Source organism: Anomalospiza imberbis (assembly GCF_031753505.1).
Source record: "Anomalospiza imberbis isolate Cuckoo-Finch-1a 21T00152 chromosome Z unlocalized genomic scaffold, ASM3175350v1 scaffold_769, whole genome shotgun sequence".
NCBI classification, from domain to species: domain Eukaryota; kingdom Metazoa; phylum Chordata; class Aves; order Passeriformes; family Viduidae; genus Anomalospiza; species Anomalospiza imberbis.
The window spans coordinates 26,791-40,950 of record NW_027099381.1 but is presented as its reverse complement, the minus strand read 5'-3'; the positions used below and the strand labels follow the sequence as shown (position 1 = coordinate 40,950).

General features: G+C 58.0%; 1 long non-coding RNA gene across 1 annotated transcript; it reads right to left on the bottom strand.

Annotated features, from left to right (window-relative positions):
- Positions 1-11,902: 11,902 nt before the first annotated feature.
- On the bottom strand, positions 11,903-12,812 carry LOC137465640 (uncharacterized). The gene is made up of 3 exons (XR_010994741.1): positions 12,637-12,812; positions 12,232-12,381; positions 11,903-12,043 (listed from the first exon to the last, which is right to left on the bottom strand). It is a non-coding gene; the product is annotated as an uncharacterized lncRNA (long non-coding RNA).
- Between the last annotated feature and the right edge of the window lie 1,348 nt (positions 12,813-14,160).

Here is a 14,160-nt window from a genome sequence, read left to right as displayed (position 1 = left end):
GAGTGGAGCAGTCCAAGCCCTTTGTCACCTGCACACCAAACCGGCTGGGACACAGGTTCCGGCCCCCCTCTCTGCTACCCCCACCCACGGGTGTTTTGTCAGGCTGGCTGCCCCAGCCCCAGCCCCAGTCCTGGGCAGAGTGGTGGGCAAAGGCTGCCAGCAGGGCTGGAAGCTGTCTCCCCACCCAGCCCTGCTCAAAAGCAACTCAGCTGAAATCTCAGTGCCATGAAGGGCAGCAAAAGGGAGAATCCCCGCTGCCACACCCAGCTTGGGCTGTGAGGTGTTGGGCCCTGAGATGACGGGACTGAGAGCACACCCCTGCGTGGGCTCACCTGCAAAACGAGTGTAGGCTGTGTCTTGCAGGTAGGTGCCGCAGCCAAAGTCAATCAGTTTGGCCTGCCCGGTGGCCAGGTCAACCAGGATGTTCTCTGGTTTGATGTCTCTGTGCAGGACCCCGCAGCTGGTGCAGTGCCGCACGGCCTCCAGCACCTGGCGGAACAGCTCCCGCGCCAACTCCTCAGACAGGAACCCCCGTTCCTGAATGAAATGGTGCAGGTCCTGGCACCTCTCCGGGCGTTCCAGCACCATCAAGACGTCACTGGGGAGCTCCTTCCACTCCAGCAGCTGGACGACACCGGGGAAGCCAGTGGACACCTTGGCCAGCAGCACGACCTCCAGGGGTGCGCTGGTGCCGTCGGGCTGCAGGAGGAGCGCGATGCCGTCAGTGGGGCTGATGCCGTGCCAGGGGTCGGGAACCCCTCACCCGGCCCGGGATGCTCTGCATGCCCCGCTCAGCCCATGCCCGCTCTCCCTGCAGGGCTCCCGGCGGCTCCCACCCTGCCGGGCCCCGGCTCCTCGCCACCCGGCACGGCCCGGCTTCTGCCGCTGGCCCCGCTCACTCACCAGCTCGCCCCAGTGCCGGACGCGGTTCCTTGGCACCCTTTTGATGGCCACCTGCAAGCCAAGAGCAGCAGCGGGCTGAGCTCGCCACCTGCCCTGCCCAGCCCCATCCTCACCCTCCTTCCCTCCTCCTCCACCTCCTCCTCCTCCTTCTTCCCCTCCTACCCCTCCTCCTCCTTTCCTTCCTCCTTCTCCTCCTCCTCCCCCTCCTTCCCTTCCTCCTCCACCTCCTCCTTCTCCTCCTCCTCCGCCCCCTCCTCCTGTGCCCGCCGCCTGCCCCGCCGCTCACCGGGGCGCCGTCCGAGAGCCGCGTGGCTGCGAAGACGCTGCCGAAGCCGCCTCTGCCCAGCAGCGAACCCAGCCGGTACCGCTCCTTCAGGCCCTGCTGCGCCTTCCCTGCGGGCGGGACGGGGCTGTCAGCGCTCGGCCCGGGGCCAGGAGCGGCCCCCGAGCACCCCCCGAGCGCCCCGGGCCGGCCCCCCCGAGGCGTTCTGTCCCTGGAATGGGACAGCGGCGGCTCGGGGCCGACGGCCGCGCTGCCGAGCGGCGGAGCTCGGGCCGGGGAAGCCGCAGCGGGGGCGGCGGGAGCGGCCGCGCCGCGTGTGTCCTCCGCGGGGCCCGGGAGGAGCCGGGGCCGGGGCCGGGACTGGAGCCCACGTCGGGGCCGGGGCCGGGCTCGGGCCAGGCGGAGCCAGAGGGCGGCGGTGCCGCCCGAGCTCCAGGCACTGATGCCCGCCCAGCAGCGCCACCGCCAGCACGCCCAGAGCCGGGCGGAGGCGAGACCCCGGCGGGACGGCCGGGGACGGGGACGGGAACCGGGGCGGGGACGGGGCCGGTGACGGGCTGGGGACATGGCCCAGGCCAGCAGGGGAGAGGGAGACTGGGAGAGGAGGGGACACCGTGAAAGGGAGAGCAGGAGAGGGTGCGGGACAGCGGGAGAGGGAGAGGAGTGCGAGGGGGTCGATAGACTATCTGCTTTCGCTGCTGCCGCTGCTGCCGCTGCTGCCGCTGCTGCTGCTGCCGCTGCAACTGAAGCTCCGGGGCCGTTTGTCCCCGTGTCCGTTTTTCCGTTGCCCGCTCCCCCCCGCGCCCAGCCCCCCGCTCCCCAGGGGCAGCCCCTGAGCCTGTCCAAACACGGGAACTTTGCCCTGTTCAGCCCAGACCCAGAGTCTGGACTCCTGCACAGGGGCATAGGTATCCCCTTGAGCGCTGCTGTGCCTTGTCCCCGCTGAGGATCAAACCCTATCGGAGCACATTCCCTGAATGCAGAATTTGTACCTTACCCAGGCACTGCACTTACCTCTCCAGCAATGATTAAAAAAACAAAAAAACCCCAAAAAACCCCAAAAGAAAACAAAACAAAAAAAAACAACTAAAAAAACCAAAAAAAAAAACCCCAAAAAAAACCCAAAAAAACCAAAACGAAAATGGGGAAGGCAAACTGTGAAACTGTGTGTAGCTCATGGTATTTTACAGGGTCTAAAATTCGCCAAGTAATGAATCTTAGAGATGAGATCTATTTGGATTAAGGGGATGGAGCAGTAGTTCAAGATGGAAAAGAGGAGCATAAAAAAACCAGAGAAAAACATCTTCAGTTGTTTCTTGCCATTTTCATTTCATTTCTTAAAAGCTGTTTCAGTTTTCCCAGAATCTTCTCCACACTCCTGTTTGCTCTTTCCAAGAACCTTTCCTGGAGAACGAGGTGCAGCTTCTGTCACAAGATGTGCCACCAGCTGCAGTTTCCCTTGGCTTTCCACAACGTGTGTGCAGCTCAACTCTTGCAGAATAGCAGGGCAAATGTTTGAAGGATTTGACAGCTTGTTCTTTCTTTTCCTTGTGGGCTGGGCAGTTGTGCCATTGGTAAGGTTTTCATTGTTACTGTTTTACCCTAAGAAACCATGAGGGGCTACCAGGAATTGTCAGGGAATGCAAGCCAGACTGAATGCAGAGAAAGAATCTGCAGAGCCTGCATCCAGAAATGGAGAGCTGTGTGATAATCATTGCAACATCCCCATGGGCATCTTGTAAGTGATCTAGAAGATGAAAATGCTCTGACAGAGGGCATTTGTTTCTGAGTTCAGTGTAGAGGATTCCACATCTAGTGCATTGGTTCATAAATCAAGAGTTCAGTCAGTTCATGGAAAGCACCAGAACAAGCACTAGGACTGGGACACACTGGGAGCCACTGGAAATGTGCTGGGGGTAACTGGGACCACGCTGGGGGCAACTGGGGACAAGGGTGAGTGACTGGGGCCCTGCTGGGAGAGACTGGGATCATACAGGACTCATACAGGGATCGTACTGGGAGTGACTGGGACTAATTTAGGGGCAAGTGGGAGAACTGGGAAAACAGTGGATGGCACTGGGAACAACGGGGACAGCGCTGGGGGCATATTGTATCATAATGGGGAGTGACTGGCAGCAACTGGGCTCCTGCTGGGAGCAGCCCCTGGCGGCCCCGGGAGCCCCGCACCCCTTTCCTGGCCATGCCGGCCCTCCAGGCACCCAGAGCCCCCTTTTCCTTCACCCAGAGACCCCCTGGACCCCTATTCCTGCCTTTCCTAGCGCCCAGCCCCTCCTTTCCTCAACACCGAGGACATCCGAGACCCCTATTCCCAGCCAGCCTGGGTTTTCCCACCTTTTGCTGGGAATGGGGACACCGGGGACCCTTGCAGTCCTCTTTGCTGACGATAGTGACACAATTAAGCTCGCCCAAACTCCTCCTGGATCTCCCCTAAGCCCCCAGTGGGGATTCCTGGGAGTTCCCCTGTGTTTACCCTTTCCCAGGACTTTGGGGGTTCCCCCTGACCTGTCCGTGCACCCCCAGATTTCTTCCACAGCCCCCTGTGATGGTGGGGGTGGGGGCCGAGTGCTGGTGCCCCCCTGCCTGCAGCAGATCCAACGGTGAGGGGAGTTTGGGGGGGTCCCTGAGCATTTGGGGTCCCCTGGGTTTTGGGGTGACCCCCGGGCCCCCCAGGATCTCCCTGGACACGCTGACGCTGCCCGTGCGCAGTGAGAAGGTTCATACCCGGCACGGGGTCCCAGCTCAGTCACCGGCATCGCCCAGGAACCCCCAAACCCCCCGGGACACCTCGACCTCCCCGGGACCCCAAAACCATCCCTGGGCCGTCCAAAAACTCCCCAAGACCGCAAAAACCCCACACAGACACCCCCCAAACCCTCCCAGGACATCAAAATTCCCACAAGACCTCCCAGCACGCCCCAGACCCCCCTGAGAAGGTTCGGTCCTGGCAGGGGTTCCCCATCTCTGTCACCAGCAGGTACCCCAAACCAGCCTTGGGTCTGCCCTGGGATTGCCCAATCCCCCCCTTTGGGAATCCCTAAAACCCCCCTGGGAATCCCCCCAAAATCCACCAGGACCCGAAAAACCCTGGAGATAGACAAAACCCCCCCAGGAATTCTTCAGGGAAGTTTATACTCAGCACGGGGTCCCCATCACCATCATCGGCATCACCCGGGTACCCCCAGATCCTCTCGGGACTCCCAAACCCTCCTGGGACCCCCAAACCCTCCCAGGTACCCCTAAATCCTCCCAGGACTCCCAACCCTCCCCGGGCTCCGCTGCCGGAATCAGCAGGAGTGGTGTTCGCCTCTTCAGGGGAGTTAGAGTGGGACCCGACCAGAGCGGGGGCCCTTAAACCCCAAAAATCCACCCTGGGGGGCAAAACATCCCCTACAGCGGCTTGGAGTGAGTCCCCCAGAAAAATGTCACTTAAAGCCGTCATGATCACCCCTGAAAAGGGGCTTGTGGGGCTGTGGCCCCACAAACACCTGAAAATGGGGAGGAAAAAACACCCTTGAAATGGTGAGGTCCCCCCAAAACTCCTTAAAAAGAGAAAAACTCCTCTTCAGAGGGGCCTGAAGACCCTTCAGGGCCCTCGAGGAGGGACAAGATCCCCTCCTCTGCTGGGGCCTCTCTGAGCCGGGAGCTCTCCCGTTGGCTGCCCTCGGGGGAGCCCCGAACGACGGCGGCTCCTGGGCTGAGCCCCCCTCAGCCGGGGCTGCGGAGGGAACTGGGGGGGCTGGGACGGGGCCTGGGGGTCCTGGGGTGACCTGGGGGAGCCTCAGTGGGTCCCACCTCCCCCTGTGCCCCCTCTCCCACCCCCTTCCAATTGTTCGCCCCAAACCTCCGCTCCCCCAGCTGGGTTTGGGGTGCTGCTACCAACACCCTGACCCACAGCGTGTCAGGTCGTGTTCTGACTCTGTCAGCAGTTTGGTTTTTTTGTTTGTTTGTATTATTGCAGTTATCTTTTAAGTTTTTCTAGTAAAGAACTGTTATTCCTATTCCCATATCTTTGCCTGAGAGCCTTTTACTTTCAAAATTATAATAATTTGGAGGGAGGGGGTTTACATTTTCCATTTCCAGGAAGGCTCCTGCCTTCCTTAGCAGACACCTGTCTTTTCAAACCAAGACAGATTTTGGTGCCCAACCTGCAGCCCGAGGGCATCGAGAGGAAAAGGGAATAACAGTTCTTGAGGAACCTAATTTTTGTGTGCTGCTCTAGAAACCTCGTTAAGCGACACCATGTGGTCCAGCTTACCCTGGTTTGGGTAGCAGCACATGGTTGTGGCTGTACCAGCGCCCCCACCGACGTCCAGCCCCGGGAACCTGGAGCAAGCGGAAACCACAACTTTGCAAATGCTACCTGTGCCTTTAGCAAATGGAAAGAGAACTGGGGTGTGAAAAATAAAGCTTGTTTATTTTCAGAAAAACAGCAAAGAAAACACAGAACACATTTACATTGTAAGAATATTTGTAACAACAACTATCTATGGAACGTATATACCTAAGAACATATCTAACAAAAGTCTATGAAACGTATTTACAGAAGCCAAAAAGAAGCCCTAAAACCTATAGCCTAAAGACAACAACAAACTCCACAACGTATGTACAAAAGGGTGGCATCTCTGTCCGGGATCTCCATCATCCTTGAGGAAAAGCAAGAGGCACGGTCACTCCAATCAGGCAGAGAGGGCTCTTCCATGTGCCCCCAGGCTGGCCCAGCAAGCGCAGCACAGGCTGGGGATGGCCACCAGAACCCAATGCACCGGGTCCCACATCCCTGAGCAGGGACCACCCAGCCCAGTCCCAGCCTGGCAGCAGGGGACCCGCTCTGCCTGTGGGGACCACATGCCTGTCCTGCTGCTGGTATTGCTCTTCATCCCAAGATCATGGCCTCTTCCTCATCTTTCTCATCAATGTCCATGTCCTCAAGGTACTCTTCCATTTCCACGTCCATCTCCTCTTCCACATCTACCTCCATCTCTTCTTCACCACTCTCTTCTCCATCCACTTCCATCTCCTCCTCTGTATCCATCTGCATGTCCACCTCCATCTCTTCCTCTCCACTCTCTTCCCCATCCACTTCCATCTCCTCCTCAGTATCAATCTCCATGTCCACCTCCATCTCTTCGTCTCCATCTCTTCCCCATCCACTTCCATCTCCTCCTCGGTATCAATCTCCATGTCCACCTCCATCTCTTCATCTCCACTCTCTTCCCCATCCACTTCCATGTCCTCCTCTCTATCAGCCTGCATGTCCACCTCCATCTCGTCCTCTCTGTCTGTGACAGCCTGCAGAGATAGCAACACCTCAGAGTGGGGTCCCTGTCCCACCCCATCCCCACAGAACTCCAGCCCAGCCGGGCAGCTGGGGGGTGTCCACCTCCATGGAATGGCACTGTACCTTCCTCAGGACAAATGTGAGCATCCTGCAGGGACGGATGACAAAATCCAGGCAACAGAGAGCTTTCAGGACTGATGGGAGTATCAGGGCGCAGGTGACGAGAAGGGTGACAGGGAGCATGGTGAAGGGTGAGCTGACACAAGGGCTGGCACAGGGTGGGCTGACACAAGGGCCAGTGGTTGTGTTGTGCTCTTTGCTGGACGCTGGAGGTTCCATCTGGAACATCACATCTGTGACATCACAGTGGATCTAAAGAGCATCTTGTTCCGAGCTGAGCAATCTTTCCCAGCCCATGCTGCTCACAGCCCTGTTGCCAAGGATGGGGCATCCACAGCCTGGGCCAGTGCCTCAGCAGCCTCCGTGTAAAAGAGCAGCTTCCTCAGATCCAACTTCAATCAGCCTCCTGCAGTTGAAAGCCATCCCCCCTTGTCCTGTTGCCACGGGCCCGGCTGAACACTGTCCCCATCTTTCCTGTGGGACCCTTCCAGTCCTGCAGAGCTGCAGTGAGGCCTCCCCAGTGTCTCCTCTTTCCAGGCTGAGCATCCCCAGCCCCACTTGGACAGCAGTCAGGTAGATCAGGGGGAGTCAAGGCTGAAGTCAAACAGCATCAGGAACTGAGAGATGGAAGCTTTAGGCCCAGGTTTGCCTCTATAATAACAGTGGAGGGGAAGATGGTGGGACACTGGCTCTGTTCTAACCGGTGAATATTTCCTTTTTTTTTTTTTTCCCTTCTTTTCTGTCATGCTGATGCAGGTGTTGCTGTTTGCAAGGAAGCTTGGCACAATGTCCATTGTCTTCTCCATTTGTGAAACACCGAGCAGAGTCTGGGCAGGCTGATGATGCAGAGCAAAACCTGCAAATACACCGGTGATCCTGAGCCTGGAGGATGCAGCTAAACCCGGCCAAAAATAATTTCTGGAAAGTCAAGCCTGGTTTACATTTTCTTGAATTTGGCTATTCCTGAACCGGGGGAGAGGGCTTTCTGGGGAGGGGGTACCACAGGGGTTCCCCTCCCCCGTTTTTGGGGGGTCTCCCATGGTGCCCCCTCCCCAAAAAGCTCCGCGGGCCCCCTGAAGTGGCTCCTGTTCCACCGGCTGGTGCCCCCTGATCCAGGACGGCCCCCGGTGAGTCTGGGGGGCTCAGGGGGGATTTTGGGGGGATTTTGGTGGCATTTATGGGCTTTGGGGGATTTTGTTGGGAGATTAGGGGGAATTATTGGATTTTGGAGAGAATTACTGGGTTTGTGGGGTTATGGGGATTTTGTGGGATTTGATGATTTTGGATTTTGGGGATTTTTTTAGGGTTTTGGGGTGGTTATTTTTTGGGGGGTTCATTGAAATTTTTGGGAGTTTTTTTTTTTTTTTTTTTTTTAATTTTGGTGTGTTCCACTGGGATTTTGTGGGATTCTTTGGTGTTTAGGAGTTTTTAATTGGGATTTTTGGGGGATTTTGGGGGGGTTTTAGAGGAATTCTGGGGGGCTTTGGAGTTGTCCCAGGGTGTGGGGAAGGGCCGAGAGGCACCAAAATCTGCTTTAAACCCCTGAAAGTCCCAATAAACCCCATGAAATCGCAATTAAATTTCACAAATTCCCATTAGAACCCCCTCGAATCCCAATAAAAGCTCACAAAATCCCAATTAAACCCCACAAATCCCCCCCCCAAAATGTCTCCAAAACCACAAGAAGCCCCACAAAATCCTCACGAGACCCAAAGAAATCTTGGCAACACCCAAAACAACCCACAAGCCCCCCCCCAAATCCCCACTAAAATTCCTAAAAAACCCAAATCCCCAAAGAATCCCACTAAATGCCCCCACAATTCCAATAAAATGCCTCCAAATCCCCTAAAAATCCCAATAAACCCCAGAAATAATTCCAGAGGATCCCACAAAATCCCCACAAAATCCCAGTAAAACCTTCCGAACTTCAAAAGAAAACACAAAAAATTTCAATTAACCCCCAAATACCCCCAGGAAAACAACTTCCCACTCAAAGCACCAATAAAGCCCCTCAAAATCCAAACTCCCCAAAATCCCCCAACTGCCTCCAAACCCAATAACTCTCCCCAAAAACCCCAACAATTCCCCGTAAACTCCCAACACGATTCCCAAAAGCCCAAAAAAGCCCCAGATGCCCAAACCCCTCCCGAGCCCTCCCTGGTCCCTCCCGGTCCCGCCCAGGCCCGTCCGGGGCCGCGGCCAAAACTGCCCGGAGCGGACGCGGAGGTCCCGGAGCGACCCCGGAGCCGATCCCGGGCTCGGCCTCGGGCTCGGCCCCTTTGGGGGATTTTGGGCCGAACCGGGCAGGTTTAGGGTGGGCTTCAGATCCCTTGCAGGGATCCCAAGCCTTTTCGGGTGGATTTTCAGCCCCTGTGGCTGATTTGAGGCCGAATCTGGTGGGGTTTAGGGGGGATTTCAGACCCCTTTGGATGATTTTAGGCCCATGGGGGTGGGGCTGGGGCCCATTTGGGTGAGTTTAGGAAAAACGGGGCCCATATGGGTGAATCCTAATCCTGTGTGGGTGATTTTAGGTCCCTTTTTTGTGTATTTTGGGCCCATTTAAGTAGGGTTTTTTGCTTCTTTGGGCAATTTTAGTTTGAACCAAGCCTTTTTAGGGTGATTTTAGGTCTTCTTGTGTTGGTGTCAGGGACATTTTGGTGATTTTAGATACCTTTGGATGATTTTAGGCTGGACCAGATACTTTCAGGGTGGATTTTAGTCACATTTGAAAGATTTATGGGTGATGTTAAGCCATTTCTTGAGGGTTATAAAACACCTAGGGCAGTTTTAAGCCCCTTTGGTTGGATTTTAGAGCCCTTTGGATACTTTTAATCCCATTTGGTTGATGTCAGGCCGAACCATGTGGATGTAGGCTGCATTTGATGCCCTTTTGGGTGATTTTGGGTCAAACCGGGCTTTTTTAGGACAGTGCGTCCCCTTGGCCCCGGCCCTTTCCCTTCACGATTCCGCCCTTTCCTCGCTCCTTTCCCCTCACGGTTCCGCCCTTTCCTCGTTCCTTTCCCCTCACGGTTCCGCCCTTTCCTCGCTCCTTTCCCCTCACGGTTCTGCCCTTTCCTCGCTCCTTTCCCCTCACGGTTCAGGATCTGGGAGCGGGGGAGGTGGAGGAGGGCGGGAGGAAGAAGCGCAGCGGCAGCAGGGAGCAGCCGGAGGAGAGGAGGGAAGGAATCGCGTGGCCCTGGCGCTGCCTGAGCTCGCAGCACCCCGGGAGCATCGCCCCCATCCCGCAGGTGCCCGGGGAAGGGGAGCTCGGCCCAAATATCCTGGGGGGTGCCTGAGTTTGGGATTTTTTTGGGGGGATGTTTGGAGCTGGCAGGGCTCCAAAGCCGAGCCGAAGATCCAGGGATCAGATCCAGGCCCTGCTGCTGCTCCCTCGGGATCAGCCCCACTTTGGGTGTTGCTGTCAGGGCCAGCAGAAGCGGTGGCTGGAGCAGCGGGTGCTGACGGTGCCCCAAGCCCCGGGGCTGGAGGGGTCCCTGGGCTGGGGCTGGCAGGGAGCTGCTCCAGCCCGGAGTGCACTGCTGAGTGCTGTGCTCTGGGGCTGGGGCTCCCCGCACAGGGGACTGGACTGGTGTGCCACAGGAGACAGAGAAGCTGCAGCTTCAGCCTAACTTAGGTGGGTGCGTGGGCTGGGAAGAGTGGGGAGGCTCAAGGGGATTCACTGAGCTCATTCTCCTGCAAGGATGAGGAAAAGGGAGTGGGAACTCAGCAGTGAGGAGAGCTGAGGGCTGGAGAGCAGCTCTGAATGACACTAAAATCCCACTGGAGCTCTGAGACATTGCTGCTCCTCATCCAGTGACAGGATGAGTCCCCAAGCCTGGGGCTCGGCCTTCCTCATGGTGAGGGGCACCAAGGAAGGCGACAGTGTGATGGAGACTGCCATGGGCTGGGAACTCCCTGGGGGACAAGAGGGAGCAGCTGGGAAGTAAAAGGCAGGTGGGGGAGAGAACAGTTCAGAGAAGGGCTGAGCTACAGCTTGAGCAAGCTGCAAAATGTCATTTGGGGTCATCCCAGATTGATTTCATTTCAGAAGTGATTGAACAAGTTTAATTTTTGGGTGGTGTCATGTTTGTCCTTGGAGGTGTACACTCTGCACACTTGAGCTGTGTTGCTGAAATGCTCCAGCAGGTCTGTGCTGCAGGTCACCCCATTTCTTCTTTGGCTGATTGCGGCCCGGTGCTGAGCTCCAGCAGAGCCCTGGCAGAGCCCAGAGCAGCCTCAGCACCCGCAGAGCCCGGCTGCAAGGAGAGAAACCAGAAAGCGCCCGTCAGCTGAAGGCTCCTGTCCCCTTGTCCCAGCCGCCCGCGGTGCCCAGGCCGTGCTGGCCGTGCCCAGAGCTGTGCCCAGAGCTGCCCATCCCTGCTGCCTGTGGGAGCAGAGCAGGAGGGCAGGACATGTGCCCAGCCTGCAGCCAGCAACGGCACATCCAGCCCTCAGCAGCTGCCCAGAGCAGGATGCTCCTGTGCTCGCTGCCATCTCCCCAAAGCTCTGATCCCACCATGCCAAGCAGACAAGACCCACATCACGCTGGAAGAAAAGCTGGTCCCAAACGATGTCCTCAGCCTTCTCCAAGGGCACGGCCCATCCACTCCACAGCTGCTCCCAAGCACTTCCCCATCCAGACTGGACCCCACCTGGAAAGCTTCCTCTAGAAAAACACACAACAAATGATTGAAAATAGATTACAGACAAAAAGGGGAACAAGAAAAAAGGTCCAAAATCTTATCTCTGTCAGAGGCTTGAGGAAGGCCCAACCCCTGCATGCCAGGGAAAAACCCACCCACAGGTGAGGGAAGCCCAGGCTTTTCTCCCTTCCCCCCTGCACTGCCCCCCAAAATAACGGTGATCCCAAGCAAACAGGGGCAGTGGAGCAGCCCAAGCCCTTCCTTGCCTGCAAAGCAAAGCAGCCCCTGCACAGGTTCTGGAGTCCCACCTCTGCTCCCACCATGGGGGTTTGTTTGTGTCGGGCTGGCTGCCCCAGCCCCAGCCCGGGGCACGGTGGGTGCTGGGGCTGTTGGCAGGGCCAGGAGCCCACTCCCATTTCATCAGCACCCCAGCCCATCCCCCCAGCCCTGCCAAAAGCAGCCTGGCAGCGGACTGAAGGATCAGCTGCATCCGCCCCAGCAAAGGGGGGAACCTTTGGTTCCTGGCCAGGCTGTGCAATGCCCAAATCTGGGAGCATCCCCCTGCGTGTGGACTCATCTGCACATTCCCTGTGCAGCCTGGCTTTGGAGAAGGTGCCAGAATCAAAGTCCATCATCCTCAGCTGCCGGTGACCAGGTGGAGGAAGAGGTTGTCATCCTTGATGTCATCCTCCGTGTCCCCAGCAGCAGCAGCCCCACCTGGTACAGCTTCTCCAGGGGCTCCTTCTCCTTCCCTGGGGTGAGCCCAGGTTGTCAGGGTTCTGCCCAGGGCCCCAGCTGTCAGGGAACCAGGACAAGCAAAACCAGTTCGGATGGTGGCCACCAGTGCTAGGCAGAGCAGCTGAGCTCCAGCACAAGGGCTGCGTGTTCCCATCTGATGACCCCTGGGCAGTGACACAGGCAGGACAAAATGTCTGGGTTCCTTTGCTTCTCATTGCCAAGGCATGTGTGGAGCTGTAACTTACCAGGGCCTTGCATCAAAGTGTGCCTGTGGCTCTCTCCCTTCTTCTAGGGCAGATCAATATCCTGCAGCCAGGGATCACAGAACAGCTCTTCTAAAGAGGGCCTGTCCCAGTCCAGCATGGATAAACACCGCCTGATCAGATCTTGGCACTCTGGGCAGAGAAACCAGAAACCGCCGGTCAGTTGGAGAAGGCTCCTGTTGGCTTTGCCCCACTATTCCCGTGCCCAGGCCATGCTGGATGTGCTCAGAGCTGGGCCTAAACGTCCCCATCAATTCCCTGTTTTAGAGGAGAGCAGGAGAGCAGGACATGTGCCACCTCCTCAGCAGCTGCCAGAGCGGGATGCTCACGAGCTGCTGCTGTCTCCCAGCACTGGTATTGCCCCCGTGGCCAGAGATGAGGATCCACCTTGAGAGAGCCGTTGTGGCAGCGAGAGTTGATGGTCCCAGCTGATGTTCTGGCTCCTCCTGAAAGGGTGCTCCCCGCAGACCATCTGGTGCAGCAGGATGCCCAGGGACCAGATGGTAGCTGGCTTGCCGTAGTACCAGCCAAACTGGGTCCATTCTGGTGGGCTGTATGACCGTGTTCCTATGGAATACAGATGGGGTTCATCAGGGGGACGCTGCTGCTCCCTGAGCCTGGCCCCAGCATCCCTGGGTGTGTGGGGGCTGCCCCAGTGGCACACGGGGTGACCGCTGCCCTCTCACCAGCACCTGGGACTTGTGTACAGATTCGGGGATGGAAAAGAAGCCACTGGTGCTGGAAGAGGGCAGCAGAAGTCCTGTCAAGGCCCGACCATGACGGGAAAAAACCCACTCATTGCTTGGGAAAACCATGCCCTCATCCTCCCTGCCTGCACTGCCCCAAAAACATTATGAATCCAAACCAAACCAGGTGAGTGGAGCAGTCCAAGCCCTTTGTCACCTGCACACCAAACCGGCTGGGACACAGGTTCCGGCCCCCCTCTCTGCTACCCCCACCCACGGGTGTTTTGTCAGGCTGGCTGCCCCAGCCCCAGCCCCAGTCCTGGGCAGAGTGGTGGGCAAAGGCTGCCAGCAGGGCTGGAAGCTGTCTCCCCACCCAGCCCTGCTCAAAAGCAACTCAGCTGAAATCTCAGTGCCATGAAGGGCAGCAAAAGGGAGAATCCCCGCTGCCACACCCAGCTTGGGCTGTGAGGTGTTGGGCCCTGAGATGACGGGACTGAGAGCACACCCCTGCGTGGGCTCACCTGCAAAACGAGTGTAGGCTGTGTCTTGCAGGTAGGTGCCGCAGCCAAAGTCAATCAGTTTGGCCTGCCCGGTGGCCAGGTCAACCAGGATGTTCTCTGGTTTGATGTCTCTGTGCAGGACCCCGCAGCTGGTGCAGTGCCGCACGGCCTCCAGCACCTGGCGGAACAGCTCCCGCGCCAACTCCTCAGACAGGAACCCCCGTTCCTGAATGAAATGGTGCAGGTCCTGGCACCTCTCCGGGCGTTCCAGCACCATCAAGACGTCACTGGGGAGCTCCTTCCACTCCAGCAGCTGGACGACACCGGGGAAGCCAGTGGACACCTTGGCCAGCAGCACGACCTCCAGGGGTGCGCTGGTGCCGTCGGGCTGCAGGAGGAGCGCGATGCCGTCAGTGGGGCTGATGCCGTGCCAGGGGTCGGGAACCCCTCACCCGGCCCGGGATGCTCTGCATGCCCCGCTCAGCCCATGCCCGCTCTCCCTGCAGGGCTCCCGGCGGCTCCCACCCTGCCGAGCCCCGGCTCCTCGCCACCCGGCACGGCCCGGCTTCTGCCGCTGGCCCCGCTCACTCACCAGCTCGCCCCAGTGCCGGACGCGGTTCCTTGGCACCCTTTTGATGGCCACCTGCAAGCCAAGAGCAGCAGCGGGCTGAGCTCGCCACCTGCCCTGCCCAGCCCCCTCCTCCCCCTCCTTCCCTCCTCCTCCA